The sequence below is a fragment of the Lampris incognitus genome, chromosome 10 (assembly GCF_029633865.1).
Source record: "Lampris incognitus isolate fLamInc1 chromosome 10, fLamInc1.hap2, whole genome shotgun sequence".
NCBI classification, from domain to species: domain Eukaryota; kingdom Metazoa; phylum Chordata; class Actinopteri; order Lampriformes; family Lampridae; genus Lampris; species Lampris incognitus.
The window spans coordinates 5,983,127-6,000,626 of record NC_079220.1 but is presented as its reverse complement, the minus strand read 5'-3'; the positions used below and the strand labels follow the sequence as shown (position 1 = coordinate 6,000,626).

The 17,500-nt window shown below is 46.9% G+C and overlaps 1 protein-coding gene across 1 annotated transcript in view; it reads left to right on the top strand.

Moving 5' to 3' along the window:
- Positions 1-17,500, top strand: part of cacng3b (calcium channel, voltage-dependent, gamma subunit 3b) — a 48,590-nt gene that overhangs the window by 1,873 nt on the left and 29,217 nt on the right. The gene's annotated exons all lie outside the window — the stretch shown is intronic.

The following is a 17,500-nucleotide window of genomic DNA, read 5'->3' as shown; positions in this document are numbered from 1 at the left end:
CCGGGACTCGAACCCAGGTCCCCTGCACCACAGGCGACTAAAGGGTTCGACTCGTTAGCTAGGGGCTAGTGAGTCTATTCACCCGTGGTCGTTACACTACCCCCCCCCTCCTTCAGGAAGGGCGTCCCCGCGCTTCAGCACCCTCACGCCTCTGGGCGCACGCGCTTCTGATGGCCTCACGGTCTCGCCGTCCCACTTCTGGCACCAATGTAGTGAATTCAGGCGGGCAGCCGGGAATCCGCCGCAGAACCCGGGAAGTGAACCTGGGTCGCCCGCACCACGGGGGCGACTGCGCTAACCAGTAAACTAAAGGGTCCGACCCGTTAGCCAAGGGCTAGCTAGTCTAATCACCCGTGATTGTTACACGTGTACAAGTTATTTCCAGTTCTCAAACCACGCGGCCTTTCCATTAGCCTGCTTAATGCGTCATGTGAAGTTGCGAATTAAACAACGAGCAATGGAAACACGTGAATTTTGAAGAAAACTCTGAAATATCGCAAAAAAGTTTTGACGCTTTTCAGATGATTCGACAAAGCAATATTTCGCACAGTTGAAATGGAAACACATTTTTCGTTCTGTCCTAGAGACACACTAGCGTCCTCCAGTGCAGAGAAATAGTCTAAACTTGATTTTTGATCATGTCCAACATGTCTGCTTACAGACGCCGTTACAGACGCACCATGACTACCACCGAGGCGTTGCAGTATGTACAGGCGTTGGACAGCGGCCATTTTAAATTGTTTGAAAAATAGTATTAAAGTTGTTGAAATGTTCATTTTGGTGTCAGCTAGTTTCAAACAGACATACTAACAAATGTAGTGCAGTAATATCTCAAGTGGGTATTTACCTTGACAGAATATAGAGTTTAAAAACTGGTGGTCGTTTTGACCGCCTGTGGTTGTTTTAGGTAGGAGTGAAATCCCGGTCATTCTTGTGTCAAGATAGCCCCACCTAAAGGGCCCTAAAGGCCCAAAAGTCCCAAAAATGCCCCATTGGACCGACAGCCCGTTACCCCGAGAACAAAAGTGCACTGCTCCGAAGTCCCGTTGTTCCGAAAATACACACTGTTCCTGCAGTTTTGTTGCACTTAATATCTTAGTGTGTGTATTGTCGCGCAAACGCTAAAATACCCTACTAGTTCTCGTGAACAGGAGGTGTATCGTTAAAAGCACTTGTGGGAATGTCATCTCTACTTCACCAGAAATATCAACTTTCCTGTATTTATCTGCGGCCAGCTCAGATCGATGATTCACAATGGAGAATGTGTATTTCCCCGTCGCTGCTCCACATGCCTCCTCTGATACATGAGGAGTCGCCAGCCGCTTCTTTTCACCTGACGTGAGGAGTTTCGCCAGGGGGACGATATGTTTAGGTATTAGATTATAGACGCGTTAGCTCCACCCATGCGCCGCCCTGTCTCCCAAATTTGGATTTTCTGGCGCCAACAACTGACAAGATGGAGCCGAGCATAAAGCCAAAGTTAAGGCTTCAAAATGCCCCTTCTGAAACCAATGGGTGGTGTCACAGGCGCTACATCCACCTTTTTTATACAGTCCACAGATCAAGTTTGTGTCATGTAATGTATGAAAAGCAAGTTTATGCTTATTCTCAACACGAAGGCTCGCTTTGCTGGCTCAACACACAAGTGGGAAATAAAAGTACTTGGAGGACGGGGCGTCCGGGTGGCGTGACGCGGCGTGGCGTGGCAGTCTATTCTTTTGCCTACCAACACGAGGATCTCGGGTTCGAATCCCCGCGTTACCTCCAGCTTGGTTGGGCATCCCTACAGTCACAATTGGCTGTGTCTGCGGGTAGGAAGCCTCCTGTGGTCGGTCGGGGTGCCTGTTCGGGGGGGAGGGGGAACTGGGGGGAATAGAAGCGGCTGGCGACTCCACATGTATGGGAGGAGGCATGTAGTAGTCTGCAGCCCTCCCCGGATCGGCAGAGGGGGTGGAGCCGCGACTGGGATGGCTCGGAAGAGTGAGGTAATTGGCCAGCTACAACTGGGGAAGGAAATTGAGGGGGGGGGGGGTACTTAGAGAAATCAAATTGCAAGAACCAGGGAACGTCTGTAGAACAGTTCCCTGACATGCAGCGGTATTGTAAACAGTAAACTTGTGCAAATGGCAGACGGAGGGATCAGTTTAGAATGGATGTTTGTCACTTCGACCACACTGACTCCTGAACTCGGGCTGCAGGTAGCGTGGGCGTGTGCTTGTATTCATATTTAACATGCAGATACTGCAGGTGGCTCTAACAGCAGTCATACAGTACCAAACGTTTTACATGCTGTTGACGCGCATCGTCTGCACGTGACGCAGCGGTCCCATTCAACAGATTGTGTCCCAGACAGCATCCGGATGTGGGCCACTTCAGGCAGTGCTGCAGCACTGATGGTCTTCTTCTGGCCCTGACAAAATGGATGTGAGCCTGAAGTGGCCCACATGTATAATAGCAAATATGCCAAATCAAATGTGGGCCTTTTTTGGCAAAGCTGCGGTGCTCTGGGCAACATGTGATCTGGATGGGACCCTGAAGTGGCCCGTGTGGTAAATGGTGAATATGGCCCAAATGTCACAAAACAAATATGGCCACCTTTGGCAAATATGTGGCACATGCGGCATTGCTATGGCTTGGTTCTGGCCCAGATCTGGCAAACAGGAGCGGACCGCCCAAGTGCCATCATTCCACGCGGTATGTGGGCCGGATGAAAGTGTCGGGTGTGGGACGGGTCGGGGCCACAGCAATTTTGCTGTCTGGGGTGAAATATAAATAAGTCGTATATGAAGACTTGCCCAGATATATGGCCGTTCTGCCCCTCAGCAGCCGAGGCACTTCACTCCGAATGACGCCGTGTTGCCCCCGATGCAAGGGTTTAAGGAAGAATGGATAATAAAAGGATAAGGGTTTAAGACGACGACAGAGGTGGAAAGGAAAGATGAAAGGAGGATTGCTTTGAAAAGGTATGGAGGATAAAATGGTGCAGAAATGAATAGAAAGTTTGAGATAACAAATATGAGAAAGCAAAAAAAAAAAAAAGCTAGGGGGAAAGAAAGGAAATGTCTGTGATGAGAGGACCACTGTGATATTCACTGAGGGATGGAAACAAAATGAAGGTCGAAGTGAGGTGAGGGAGCGTTGAAGTGGATAATGTTATTCATAACGAGTCTAATAATTTGAATTAGTTTTATTTATGTTGGTTAGTGTGTTCACGGAGAGTCTCGAAGCCACAGCAGACCAGGGGCCAATATTATCAATTGGCATTCTGGGATGTTTGTGTGTGTGTGTGTGTGTGTGTGTGTGTGTGTGCAGACACGTGCCAAAACATATCAGTGTATATATATATATACACACACACACACACACACACACACACACAGAGATGAGCCAAAACATTATGACCACCTGCCTAATAATGTGCCGTTGGTCCTCCGTGTGCCGTCAAAACAGCATTGACCCACTGAGGCATGGACTCTACAAGACCCCTAAAGGTGTCCTGTGGTAGCTGGAACCAAAACATTAGCAGCGGATCCTTCGAGTCCTGTCAGTGGAGAGATGGAGCCGCCACGGATCCGTCTTGTCGGTCCAGCACATCCCGCAGATGCTCAATCGAATTGAGATCTGGAGAATTTGGAGGCCAGGGCAACACCTTGAATACTTCATCATGTTCCTCACACCATTCCTGAACAATGTGTGCAGTGTGCATTATCCTGCCATCAGGGAATACCTGCCTAATAATATGCTGTTGGTCCTCCGCGTGTTGCCAAAACAGCATCGACCCACTGAGGCATGGACTCTACAAGACCGCTGACGGACTCTACAAGACCCCTGATGGTGTCCTGTGGTAGCTGGAACCAAAACATTAGCAGCAGATCCTTCAAGTCCTCTCAGTTCTGAGGTGGAGATGCCATGGATCACTTTGTCGGTCCAGCACATCCCGCAGATGCTCAATCGAATTGAGATCTGGAGAATTTGGAGGCCAGGGCAACACCTTGAATACTTCATCATCATGTTCCTCACACCATTCCTGAACAATGTGTGCAGTGTGGCAGGGCACATTATCCTGCTGAAGGAGGCCACCGCCATCAGGGAATACCATTGCCGTGAAGGGGTGTACCTGGTCTGCAACGATGTTTAGGTAGGTGGTAGGTGTCAAATTGACGTCCACATGAATGGCCGGACCCAGGGTTTCCCAGCAGAACATTGCCCAGAGCATCAGCCTCCCTCCACCAGCTTGTCATCTTCCCACAGTTGCATCCTGGTGCCATCACCTGCGCAGGTAAACAGCACACACGTACACAGCCATCCACGGGATCTAATAGAAAACGGGACTCATCGGACCAGGTGACCTTCTTCCACTGCTCCAAGGTCCAGTTCCGACACTCCCACGCCCATCGCAGGTGCTTTCAATGGTGGACAGGGGTCATCATGGGCGCTCTGACTGGTCTGTGGCTACACAGCCCCATACGCAGCAGGATGTGATGCACTGTGTGCTGTGACATTCCTCCCGTAACCATCATTAAAATGATCTGTGATGTTCCACGGTAGACCTTCTGTCAGTTGGGACCACATAGGGTAGCCTTCGTTGCCCTCGCACATTGGTGAGCATTGGGTGCCCAACACCTATGGTTTGTCCCTCCTTGGACCACTGTCGATAGGTACTCACCACTGCTGACTAGGAGCCCCCCACAAGCCTTGTCGTTTAAGAGATGCTCTGGACCCGGTCGTCTGGCCATAACAATCTGGCCCTCGTCAAAGTCGCTCAACTCTTTACTCCTGCCCATTTCTCCTGCATCCAACACGTTGACTATGAGATCTGATTGTTCGCTTACCGTCTAATCTATCAGACCTTGACATGTGCCCTTGTTTGGAGATGAGCAACGTTATTCGGTTCACCTGGTCATAATGTTTTGGCTCATCTGTGTGTTTGTGGGGTCACCTGGCTGCAATGTTTTGGCTCATCTGTGTGTATGTTTGTGGGGTAACCTGGTCATAATGTTTTGGCTCATATGTGTGTATGTTTGTGGGGTCACCTAGTCATAATGTTTTGGCTCATATGTGCGGGGGGGGGGGGGTTCACTGGGTCATAAATTTTTGGCCCATCTGTGTGTATGTGTTTGTGGGCTCACCTGGTCATAGTGTTTTGGCTCATCTGTGTGTGTGTGTGTGTGTGTGGGGGGGGGGGTGTCACCTGGTCATAATGTTTTGGCTCATCTGTTTGTGGGGGGGGGGGTGTCACCTGGTCATAATGTTTTGGCTTGTCTGTGTGTGGGGGGGGGGTCACCTGGTCATAATGTTTTGGCTCATCCATTTGTGTGGGGTCACCTGGTCATAATGTTTTGGCTTATCTGTGTGGTCATAATGTTTTGTCTCATCTGTCTGTGGGGGCGGGGGTCACCTGGTCATAATGTTTTGGCTCATCTGTTTGTGTGGGGTCACCTGCTCATAATGTTTTGGATCATCTGTTTGTGGGGTTACCTGGTCATCATGTTTTGGGCCATCTGTCTGTGGGGTCACCTCATCATAATGTTTTGGCTCATCTGTCCTTGGGAGGGGGCTCACCTGGTCATAATGTTTTGGCTCATCCATTTGTGTGGGGTCACCTCGTCATAGTGTTTTGTCTCATCTGTCTGTGGGGGGGGGGGTCACCTCGTCATAGTGTTTTGTCTCATCTGTCTGTGGGGGGGGGGGTCACCTGGTCATAATGTTTTGGCTTATCTGTGTGGTCATAATGTTTTGGGTCACCTGGTCATAATGTTTTGGCTCATCCGTTTGTGTGGGGTCACCTGGTCATAATGTTTTGGGTCACCTGGTCATAATGTTTTGTGTCACCTGGTCATAATGTTTTGGGTCACCTGGTCATAATGTTTTGGCTCATCTGTCTGGGGGGGGGGGGTCACCTGGTCATAATGTTTTGGCTTAGCTGTGTGGTCATAACGTTTTGGCTCATCTGTCTGGGGGGGGGGGGGTCACCTGGTCATAATGTTTTGGCTTAGCTGTGTGGTCATAATGTTTTGGGTCATCTGTCTGTGGGGTCACCTGGTCATAATGTTTTGGCTCATCTGTCTGGAGGGGGGGGGTCACCTGGTCATAATGTTTTGGCTTAGCTGTGTGGTCATAATGTTTTGGCTCATCTGTCTGGGGGGGGGGTCACCTGGTCATAATGTTTTGGCTTAGCTGTGTGGTCATAATGTTTTGGCTCATCTGTCTGTGGGGTCACCTGGTCATAATGTTTTGGCTCATCTGTCGGGGGGGGGTCACCTGGTCATAATGTTTTGGCTTAGCTGTGTGGTCATAATGTTTTGGGTCATCTGTCTGTGGGGGTCACCTGGTCATAATGTTTTGGCTTGTGTGTGTGTGTGTGTGGGGGGGGGGGTCACCTGGTCATAATGTTTTGGCTTAGCCGTGTGGTCATAATGTTTTGGCTCATCGGTCTGTGGGGGGGGGTCACCTGGTCATAATGTTTTGGCTTGTCTGTGTGTGTGTGTGTGTGTGGGGGGGTCACCTGGTCATAATGTTTTGGCTTAGCTGTGTGGTCATAATGTTTTGGGTCATCTGTCTGGGGGTCACCTGGTCATAATGTTCTGGCTTGTCTGTGTGTGTGGGGGGGGTCACCTGGTCATAATGTTTTGGCTTAGCTGTGTGGTCATAATGTTTTGGCTCATCGGTCTGGGGGGGGGGGTCACCTGGTCATAATGTTTTGGCTTAGCTGTGTGGTCATAATGTTTTGGCTCATCGGTCTGTGGGGGGGGGTCACCTAGTCTTAATGTTTTGGCTCGTGTGTGTGTGTGTGTGTGTGTACTCAATCAAGCGCCATACCTGTACCATCTGGATCTATAATAGCCTTCTACGCCCCCCAGAAAGAAATGGTCATGTCTGACTGCACCAGACAACACTCACACACACACACACACACACACACACACACACACACACACACACACACACACTCAGGGCTATCTGCACTTGCTTAAATGAAATTCTTACACACAATGACACGACCCTCAACACGCAGATACACATCCATACAAACATTTACACACACACACACATTTGTAATCGAACGAATAAACAGACAAATTCTGGGATGTTCCCAGGTTGCCAAATAGCCACAGCTGTGGGCTCACTGGGCCAAGTTAACTCAGTATGTAAACACACACACACACACACACACACACACACACACACACACACACACACACACACACACACACTAACATCTGTGTGTGTGTGTGTGTGGGGGGGGTAAGAGAGAGAGAATTGTGATGTCGTGTTTTTCAGTACATCCCTATTGTGTTTCACAGCAGCACTGTTTAAAGGGGAGTGATGAAAGACAAAGAAAGAGTGACAGAAGGAAGGAAACATGTTTAACGATCCAGTTTCTAATTGTTTCATCACACTCTTTATCAAAACACATCTACATAACCTCTCAGGGGTCCACATCACACACTCTGCACTGTGTGCATATGATTACAGCAAAATGCAAATTCACGTCCGGGTGGCGTGGCGGTCTATTCGGTTGCCTATCAACACGGGGATCGCCGGTTCGAATCCCCCGTGTTACCTCCGGTTTGGTCGGGCGTCCCTACAGACACAATTATCTGTGTCTGCGGGTGGGAAGCTGGATGTGGGTATGTGTCCTGGTCACTGCACTAGCGCCTCCTCTGGTCAGTCGGGGCGCCTGTTTGGGAGGGAGGGGGAACTAGGTGGTTTAGCGTGATCCTCCCACGCGCTACGTCCCCCTGGTGAAACTCCTCACTGTCAGGTGAAAAGAAGCAGCTGGCGACTCCACATGTATTGGAGGAGGCATGTGGTAGTCTGCAGCCCTCCCTGCAGACTACCTTATAAATAAATACCAAATAAATAAATCTATGAATTGCCTAAAACAGGACAGTCGGTCACAGCCAGCTGTGAGCAACATGCAGCTGTGAATGCTGTGAATGTGACATGCAGGTGTGAGCGACATGTAAGTGTGAGCGACATGCAGGTGTGAGTGACATGCAGGTGTGAGCGACATGTAAGTGTGAGCGACATGCAGGTGTGAGTGACATGCAGGTGTGAGTGACATGTAGGTGTGAGCGACATGTAGGTGTGAGTGACATGCAGGTGTGAGCGACATGTAAGTGTGAGCGACATGCAGGTGTGAGTGACATGCAGGTGTGAGTGACATGTAGGTGTGAGCGACATGTAGGTGTGAGTGACATGCAGGTGTGAGCGACATGTAAGTGTGAGCGACATGCAGGTGTGAGTGACATGCAGGTGTGAGTGACATGTAGGTGTGAGCGACATGTAGGTGTGAGTGACATGTAGGTGTGAGTGACATGCAGGTGTGAGTGACATGCAGGTGTGAGCGACATGCAGGTGTGAGCGACATGTAGGTGTGAGTGACATGCAGGTGTGAGTGACATGTAGGTGTGAGCGACATGTAGGTGTGAGTGACATGTAGGTGTGAGTGACATGCAGGTGTGAGTGACATGTAGGTGTGAGCGACATGTAGGTGTGAGTGACATGTAGGTGTGAGTGACATGCAGGTGTGAGTGACATGCAGGTGTGAGTGACATGCAGGTGTGAGTGACATGCAGGTGTGAGCGACATGCAGGTGTGAGTGACATGTAGGTGTGAGTGACATGCAGGTGTGAGTGACATGCAGGTGTGAGCGACATGCAGGTGTGAGCGACATGTAGGTGTGAGTGACATGCAGGTGTGAGCGACATGCAGGTGTGAGCTACATGTAGGTGTGAGTGACATGCAGGTGTGAGCTACATGTAGGTGTGAGTGACATGCAGGTGTGAGCTACATGTAGGTGTGAGTGACATGTAGGTGTGAGTGACATGTAGGTGTGAGTGACATGTAGGTGTGAGCTACATGTAGGTGTGAGCTACATGTAGGTGTGAGTGACATGTAGGTGTGAGTGACATGTAGGTGTGAGCTACATGTAGGTGTGAGCTACATGCAGGTGTGAGCTACATGTAGGTGTGAGTGACATGTAGGTGTGAGCTACATGTAGGTGTGAGCTACATGTAGGTGTGAGTGACATGTAGGTGTGAGTGACATGTAGGTGTGAGCTACATGTAGGTGTGAGTGACATGTAGGTGTGAGCTACATGTAGGTGTGAGCTACATGCAGGTGTGAGTGACATGTAGGTGTGAGTGACATGTAGGTGTGAGCTACATGTAGGTGTGAGCTACATGTAGGTGTGAGTGACATGTAGGTGTGAGCTACATGTAGGTGTGAGCTACATGCAGGTGTGAGCTACATGTAGGTGTGAGTGACATGTAGGTGTGAGTGACATGTAGGTGTGAGCTACATGTAGGTGTGAGTGACATGCAGGTGTGAGCTACATGTAGGTGTGAGTGACATGCAGGTGTGAGCTACATGTAGGTGTGAGTGACATGTAGGTGTGAGTGACATGCAGGTGTGAGTGACATGTAGGTGTGAGCTACATGTAGGTGTGAGTGACATGCAGGTGTGAGCTACATGTAGGTGTGAGTGACATGCAGGTGTGAGCTACATGTAGGTGTGAGCGACATGCAGGTGTGAGCGACATGCAGGTGTGAGCGACATGTAGGTGTGAGTGACATGTAGGTGTGAGTGACATGCAGGTGTGAGTGACATGTAGGTGTGAGTGACATGTAGGTGTGAGTGACATGCAGGTGTGAACGACATGTAGGTGTGAGTGACATGCAGGTGTGAGTGACATGTAGGTGTGAGTGACATGTAGGTGTGAGTGACATGTAGGTGTGAGCTACATGCAGGTGTGAGTGACATGTAGGTGTGAGTGACATGCAGGTGTGAGTGACATGTAGGTGTGACTGACATGCAGGTGTGAGCGACATGCAGGTGTGAGCGACATGCAGGTGTGAGTGACATGCAGGTGCTCTGCTCAGCGTGTCCTTATTCTGTCTCGGTGTTCGTTAACAGAAATGAAGGCGCTGGTTTAACCGCGCTGATGAAAAATAACATGAGATTGTATCTGAGGACCTGATTGAGAGCCACTGACTCGTTTAGTTTGCGGTTTATTTTCACTGTGGAAAAGAAAGTGCTCGGTTGTTTCCAACATGGAACATTCTGGTGTATTTTGTTTCCATGTTTTGCCTTTTTTTGCTTTGCAACGTGGCAGCGAGCCCTGTCATAACTCACACAGGAGGAAACAGGGGAGTGACAGGAGAGAGGCAAAGGAAGTGTGTGTGTGTGTGTGTGTGTGTGGTAGGGATAGGTGTGTGTGTGTGTGTGTGTGGTAGGGATAGGTGTGTTTGTGTGTGTGTGTGTGTGTGTGTGTGTGTGTGTGTGTGTGTGGTAGGGATAGGTGTGTGTGTGTGTGTGTGTGTGGTAGGGATAGGTGTGTTTGTGTGTGTGTGTGTGTGTGTGTGTGTGTGGTAGGGATAGGTGTGTGTGTGTGTGTGTGTGTGTGTGTGGTAGGGATAGGTGTGTTTGTGTGTGTGTGTGTGTGTGTGTGTGGTAGGGATAGGTGTGTGTGTGTGTGTGTGTGTGGTAGGGATAGGTGTGTTTGTGTGTGTGTGTGTGTGTGTGTGTGGTAGGGATAGGTGTGTTTGTGTGTGTGTGTGTGTGTGTGTGTGGTACGGATAGGTGTGTGTGTGGTAGGGATAGGTGTGTTTGTGTGTGTGTGTGGTAGGGATAGGTGTGTGTGTGTGTGTGTGTGTGTGTGTGTGTGTGTGGTAGCGATAGGTGTGTTTGTGTGTGTGTGTGTGTGTGTGTGTGTGGTAGCGATAGGTGTGTTTGTGTGTGTGTGTGTGTGTGTGTGTGTGTGTGTGTGTGTGTGTGTGTGTGTGTGTGTGTGTGGTAGGGATAGGTAAGTTTCACGTGCCCCCAGACTCAGGTAAACCTCTGAGGAGTGTTTGACCAGGATCTAAGTACTCGCTGACAGACAGAATAACAAAGATAGACAGACCGGGGGGGGGGGGGGAGAAGAGAAAAGAAGGGAACAAAGTGATGTTGGAAAAGCTGTTATATAGAGAAAGACATAAAAACAGACAAACATACTTCTCTCTCTCGCTCTCTCTCTCACACACACACACACACACACAGAAAAATTGCCATTACAAAATTCAGATTTACATTGAATCATCCTCATCTGACTGTTGTTGTTTGTTGTTGTTTGTTATAAGACCTGTCCTTGTTGTTGTTGTTGTTGTTGTTGTCCTCAGCTTAGTGCAAAATACCTTGGCAATATCATTTACTGTATTAATACAATATTTAATTATGGTCGAGTCAGTCGAGTCTCACTGAGCTGACCTGAACTGAATTTAGCTGAACTGAAGTGAACTGCAGTGAATTTAGCTGAACTGGAGTGAACTGGGTTTGATAGGACTGGACTGGATGGAAACAAACTGAACTGAATTGAATCGATCTGAGCTGGGCCAGTTCAGTACCAGAGAAACACACGGGGGACAAGAGAGATAACGAGAGAGAGAAAAGAAAAGAAGTACATAGGAAAACTGCCCATATCTGGGATTAAAGACAACGGGGGGGGGGGGGGGGGAGAGCAAGAGAGAGACAGATAGACAGACAGACAGACAGAGAGAGAGAGGGGTTTAAGACTGCTCTTTATTCATTAAAAAAACAAAACTGACCATTTTTACAGTAACTAAGTCACTCCTTTACATCAAAACAAGCAAAAGAAAATTCACAATCCATCACAGGACCCCAGGTCAAGCCGATGCTGAAAAGAGAAAGACGGGGAAGAGAGATACGCTTCTTTCAACTCGATAAGAAACCAAATATCTACTCTCCATCCTGAACTGAACACAAGGCGCCCCTGAAACACCAGATCGTAGAGCGCGTATCTAGAGTCTACCCATCAATCCATCCATTATCCAAACCGCTTATCCTGCTCTCAGGGTCGCAGGGATGCTGGAGCCTATCCCAGCAGTCACTGGGCAGCAGGTGGCGAGGCACCCTGGACAGGCTGCCAGTCCATCGCAGGGCCATTTTAGGTCTAATCAGAGCAAATATCTTCCTTAGCCTCAACAGAACAGCGATGCTTCCTGGTCGCGAGCCAGAACCTGCTCTCACAGCCATAGCGCAGTGTAGCCTAGATTTCCTAGATTCCCCCTTGCTTAATAATTGAGATCTACACTTCATCTGTCTCTTGCAGTTTTTACAAACAAGACCTCAACGTCAACATCTACTGTTTACTCAACTTTCTTTTTACGGCTCACATCTGTAGCCATTTTTGCCTGTCCTGATACAAAATTCAAAAGCTGACATTTATTTTTCAAATGATGACTTGAATCAAAAACAAAAACCCAATTAGACAACAAAAATAACTTCTGTATCAGACAGGACAAAGATGTGAGTGGACAGCAGCCGGAAAAACAATGAAAAACTGTTTCTCTTTGAGCACAAAAAGGGAAGTTGTCATTGTCAGTTGGATTAATTGCTGAAATGGAAGCGTTCACAGCCACAACGCCATGTAAGACCCTCCACTGCAGATCACTAGCTTTTTTGGTTTATGGTTGTTTGTACAAAGGCCGTGTGATGGACTGAGACCCTGAGATTGACTGGTGACCTGTCCAGGGTGTCTCCCCGCCTGTCACCCAGTGACTGCTGGGATAGGCTCCAGCATCCCTGCTACCCTGAGCAGGATAAGCGGTTTGGATAATGGATGGATGGATGTATGTACAAAGCCCTCCACTCTGGTTTCAATTCCTAATTCAAGCTCGGGTGAGCTCTTCAGATGTAGCCACCCGATTACTCAATTTCAATCCATTTAGAATTTTTACAAACATCTCATAAATTGATTTACCGCTGAACTACTTGAAAATGACGTTTTCAGATTCTAAAAGACAGGTCTTGCAACCTTTAAAATCAGGAGAACCATTCAACAAAGGAAAACGGTCATCATTATCAGGACAAATAAAACCATTATCATAAGCAACTAACGAGAAGCATTCTCCTTCAGTAAGTTGCTTTTGTGTGCCAAGCAACTGGATAAATTACAATAAAGAATAGGTAATCCGGAAAGGTTAGGGTTCATGAGGTCCATTAAAAACAAGGATCGGCCCAGTCCTAGACAACTGATGCAGATGGCCTATGAGCAGTCTCTGAATAAACTATGGCTGTATGCATAATTCCTTGACTGCCATCAGCCTTGGGAAGGTACAGTACAGTCTGAGGGATCCAGTGCAGTTTATTCTAAAGGAAATCCACGAGCTCAGCTTGAACCTTGCGAGGAGGTTGTTAGGCGGAGCCACACATGCCAACCAATGTCAAAAGGTTGATGATACCAAATTATTGTTAATTAACATGCAGCCTTTGTAGGACAAATGAGGGAGGACCCATCTCCTTTTCTCAAGATGTCCTTTAACTTTTTCTAAAACACTTTCTCAGTTTTTAAGCACAAAAGACTCTTTTCCCACAAAAAAAACTCTCAAATATTTTCATCCCTCCATTTCTCCAGGTTAACCCTACAGGTGAATCCAATCAACCCCTCTTCAACCACGCTGAGTGCCCCACTTTCCCCCAGTTAACCTATGCAGAAGATATGAAGCCAAATCTGTTCACATTTTCCAATAAAATATCAATATTTCTTTTCTCTTTAACAAAAGCATAACATCATCTGCATGAGCAGATATTTTAATAGTTACATTGAAAACAGGAACACAAAGCTCAGACAATTCTGACCCGATTTATGCTGTAAAGGTTCTAATGAGAGAGAGTACAGCATACCAGACAAAGAGCAACCCTTCCTCATTCCTAATAGCACTCAAACCACCATCAATTTAAGTACACTCTCAATGCCAAAGTACAGAACCTGGGTCTTGGATCTTGGCTATAAAACCTGGGCTGAAACCGAATGCTTTGAAAGTCTTCCACAGGTACTGATGCTCAACCTGGTCAAAAGCCTTTCCCTGGTCCAGTGAAATAAGACCAGTATCTATTCCCAATGAACTAGAGATATCCAAAACATCCCGAATTAGAATGATGTTATCAGTGATTAACCTGCTGGGTCCACCGTAAGTCTGACTAATATGAATGGCCTGCTCTATCATCTTCCTTAACCTTGTAGCCAACACTTGGGAAAGAAGCTTGTAATAAGAACACAGCAAAGACACAGGTGTCCAGGTCTGTATGTCTTGTAGGTCTCCTTTCTTAGGCAGAAGAGTGACCTTTAGCCAGACTGTTTCGAAGAACAGACAGAACATCATTTCTGATCACAGGCCAAAACAACTTGTAAAAATCAACAGGTAAACTACCTATACCTGGTGCCTTGCCATTCCCCAGACTTTGCATAGCGGCATACAGTTCATCAGAAGACAGTTCTGCTTCAGCTCTGCATGAGATGTTTCTCCAACCCTAGGTAGACCATCATAAAATGACTGGGTTGCTTCCTTGTCTTCTTTAAACTCTATTTTATAGAGTTCCCCATGAAAACAGGCTGCATATTTACAAAATTTTAGATGACACTGAGTGTTAACTCATTGCTAGACTGCATGATTGAATGTTCTTTCTCTGTCCATTCTTACGTTCTAAACTGAGGAAAAATTGTGAAGGAGCATCCATCTGAGCCTCATTTAATAAGAGCTGTAATAACCAACAGGGTTAGTGAAAGCAGACTTTTTTGATCTGACCACTCAGTATACACAGCGTCAATCACCTGTGGAATCCACTAAGCCTTGTAGTTGCACTACCTCAATCTCTGTATCTTTCATAGATCTGGCTATATTGCTTGTGAAATTCCAGGTGCTGGCACAGCTGCCTGATTTGAATTTTTTCGAACATCCAACACTGTTCCAGAGAACTAAAATCAGATTTTACGTTTCTATATTCACATCAGAAAAACCTGAAAGTATCTCAGAAGTTGGTATCATGTAAAAGAGCTGTATTAAAATCCCAAAAGCACTATTCTAACACGTAGGAGGTTTAACACTCCTGATAAAAACAGAGTACCATACATGAGCATGGTCAGAAACCAACTGGATAATGCAACACCTTTAACCAACTCTAGCCATGGATAACAGATTATCTTTTATATGGACCCAAGTACGTTGCCTTTGATTTTTGTGAAAACCCCTCCATACATGTTGTGGGTTATGAAGACTCAGTTAACTGTGCTAGCCCACTGAGAGAAACCAGAATGTGATTCTAGATGAGTCCTGTCTAAAGAATCCTTTTCTGTACAATTAAAATCACCAGCAAGAAGTAGATATTCCTCAGAATTAGAATGATTTCACGCAACTTATCTAGAGAACACAGTCTTTCATTCCCTAGGATTGGATCATAAACATTATAATACTCATCGTAACATTTTTAAATGTTGCTCTAATTTTCAATATTTGGCCTTTGACTAATTCTTCAAGCGGAACCAGTGAAAACATTTCTGAAAATAAAATGCAACTCCGCCACTGTTGCTAGATTTGTCACTGAAAATAATGTCTCCCTTCCAATCCCTCTTCCATTCAGAAGCATTATCAGTGGTGCTGTGTGTCTCTAGTACAAACATTTTTCAGGGCAATGTAGTGTGCAGACCTTACTCCTTCATTCTAGTTTTGCAATTTTTGTCTTGCACCTTAATAAGATTTTCTGGATGTGCACATACTTGGTTCCTCCTCTGATCTTTTGCACAAACATGATCAGTCAATTTAAAGAGAGAAGCTCTGTTCATGTCATTCGTTGCTCTGGTTTGTTTAGGTTAAAAGTGCAATTTTTATATTACTCATAGTAAGAAATGAGCAAAACTGTAATACAAAAAGCTGCATTAAACCAGCAGAAAAAAATATATAACATACACCTAAACATCATCAATTATTTGTGGTTTCCACTTTTGAACCAGTTTCTTCAAACGGAACATTTTCTGTTCGGTAAAAACATCCTCACCTAGATCCCTCGTGTTTTTCATCAAACTTCTAACAGAATCAACAAATAAATTCAGGTCCAGAAAGATGTTTTCAACCTTAACTGCTCTTAAACCTTTGGTGTCGTCTAAGAATTCTCTGATTTTGGAAAATAGTCACCACTTTTCTCATCACCACTCCATCACTGTTGCTTTCATCTGTCCTCTCTTCTATTAATTTTGAGATTTTTTTTGCTTTTGAACCAGTTTGTCCTCTCTGCAGGTTTCATCTTAATGGGTATCTTCTTAAGTTTATCTAACAAAAAATCTTCCTCTTCAGTCAAAAGAGATTCTGCCACTTTAGCAGCGATCTGCTCTGCTTGCGCTTTCTGTCCCGTGTGTTTAGTTTGGCCCGCTTGTCTAGTTTGTTTTGTCTGCCTACTTTTCTCGTGTTGTCCAGCCCTTTCACTCGCCTCAGTCCGTTCACTCTGGCCACCCAACCTTTTCTTCATCCTGATCATTTTCTCCATTTATTTCCCCCCACCTCAGTGTCCTCCTGGTTCCTGTCCTGACTGTGTGGCTCTGCCTCCAGACTATCAGCGGCAGGTCTACTGCTGGGGCCTGCAGCTGCAGGAGGAACCACATCATCCCCCCTTTCCTCTCCATTACTTTCACGGCAAGCCTGACTTAAATGTCCCTCCATCCCACAACCAAAACATTTTGCTAAGTTGCATTAACGGTATAATCAAAACTATCAATGTTATACAAAGCTAAGTTCAGCATTATTTTCAAGAATCATAAATACCTGCCCCTTATGAGACACAACAGGTTTCAGAAGAGGAGATCTGCAGCCAAAATTAACCATTTTTAAATTCTTGTCCAACTCGTCATTTCTAATGAAAGGGGAAACATTAGACAGAGTGATTTGGACTATCCATCCATTATCCAAACCATTTATCCTACTCAGGGTTGCAGGGATGCTTGAGCCTATCCCAGCAATCACTGGGTGGCAGGCAGGGAGACACCCTGGACAGGCCGCCAGTCCATCACAGGGGCGACATACACATGCACACACACACACACACACACACACCACACACACACAAACACAGTCACACCTAGGGACAATTTACTACAGCCGATTCACCTGACCTACATGTGTTTGGACTGTGGGAGGAAACTGGAGCCCCCGGAGGAAACCCATGCAGACACGGGGAGAACATGCAAACTCCACACAGAGGACGACCCTGGATAACCCCAAAGTTGGACTACCCCGGGGCTCGAACCTCCACACAGAGGACGACCGCCACGGTTGGACTACCCCGGGGCTCGAACCCAGGACCTTCTTGCTGTGAAACCACTGCGCTAACCACTGCTCCACCGTGCCACTGATTTGGACTAACCAGTGGGAAAATGGGTGTTAAAGTCTCGATTATAACGACACCAGATGTGCCAAAAGCATTAACTTTATCGACGCTATTCCTCCTGAATGCTGATTTTACATTGTCACAGCCCACTTCCTGTCCCACAACTAAGCTACATTCCTTCACAGAGCGAGTGACAGCCGGCGTTAGCTTCATTGCATGCTGGCATGTCAACTTCTACCAAACCCAAACCTACACTGGCAGCGGTCGTTGCCACCAGCGTATGGAACTGGTAGCTGACCCCTACCGACAAAACGGTTTTCTTCCTACGCTAAACTGTTTT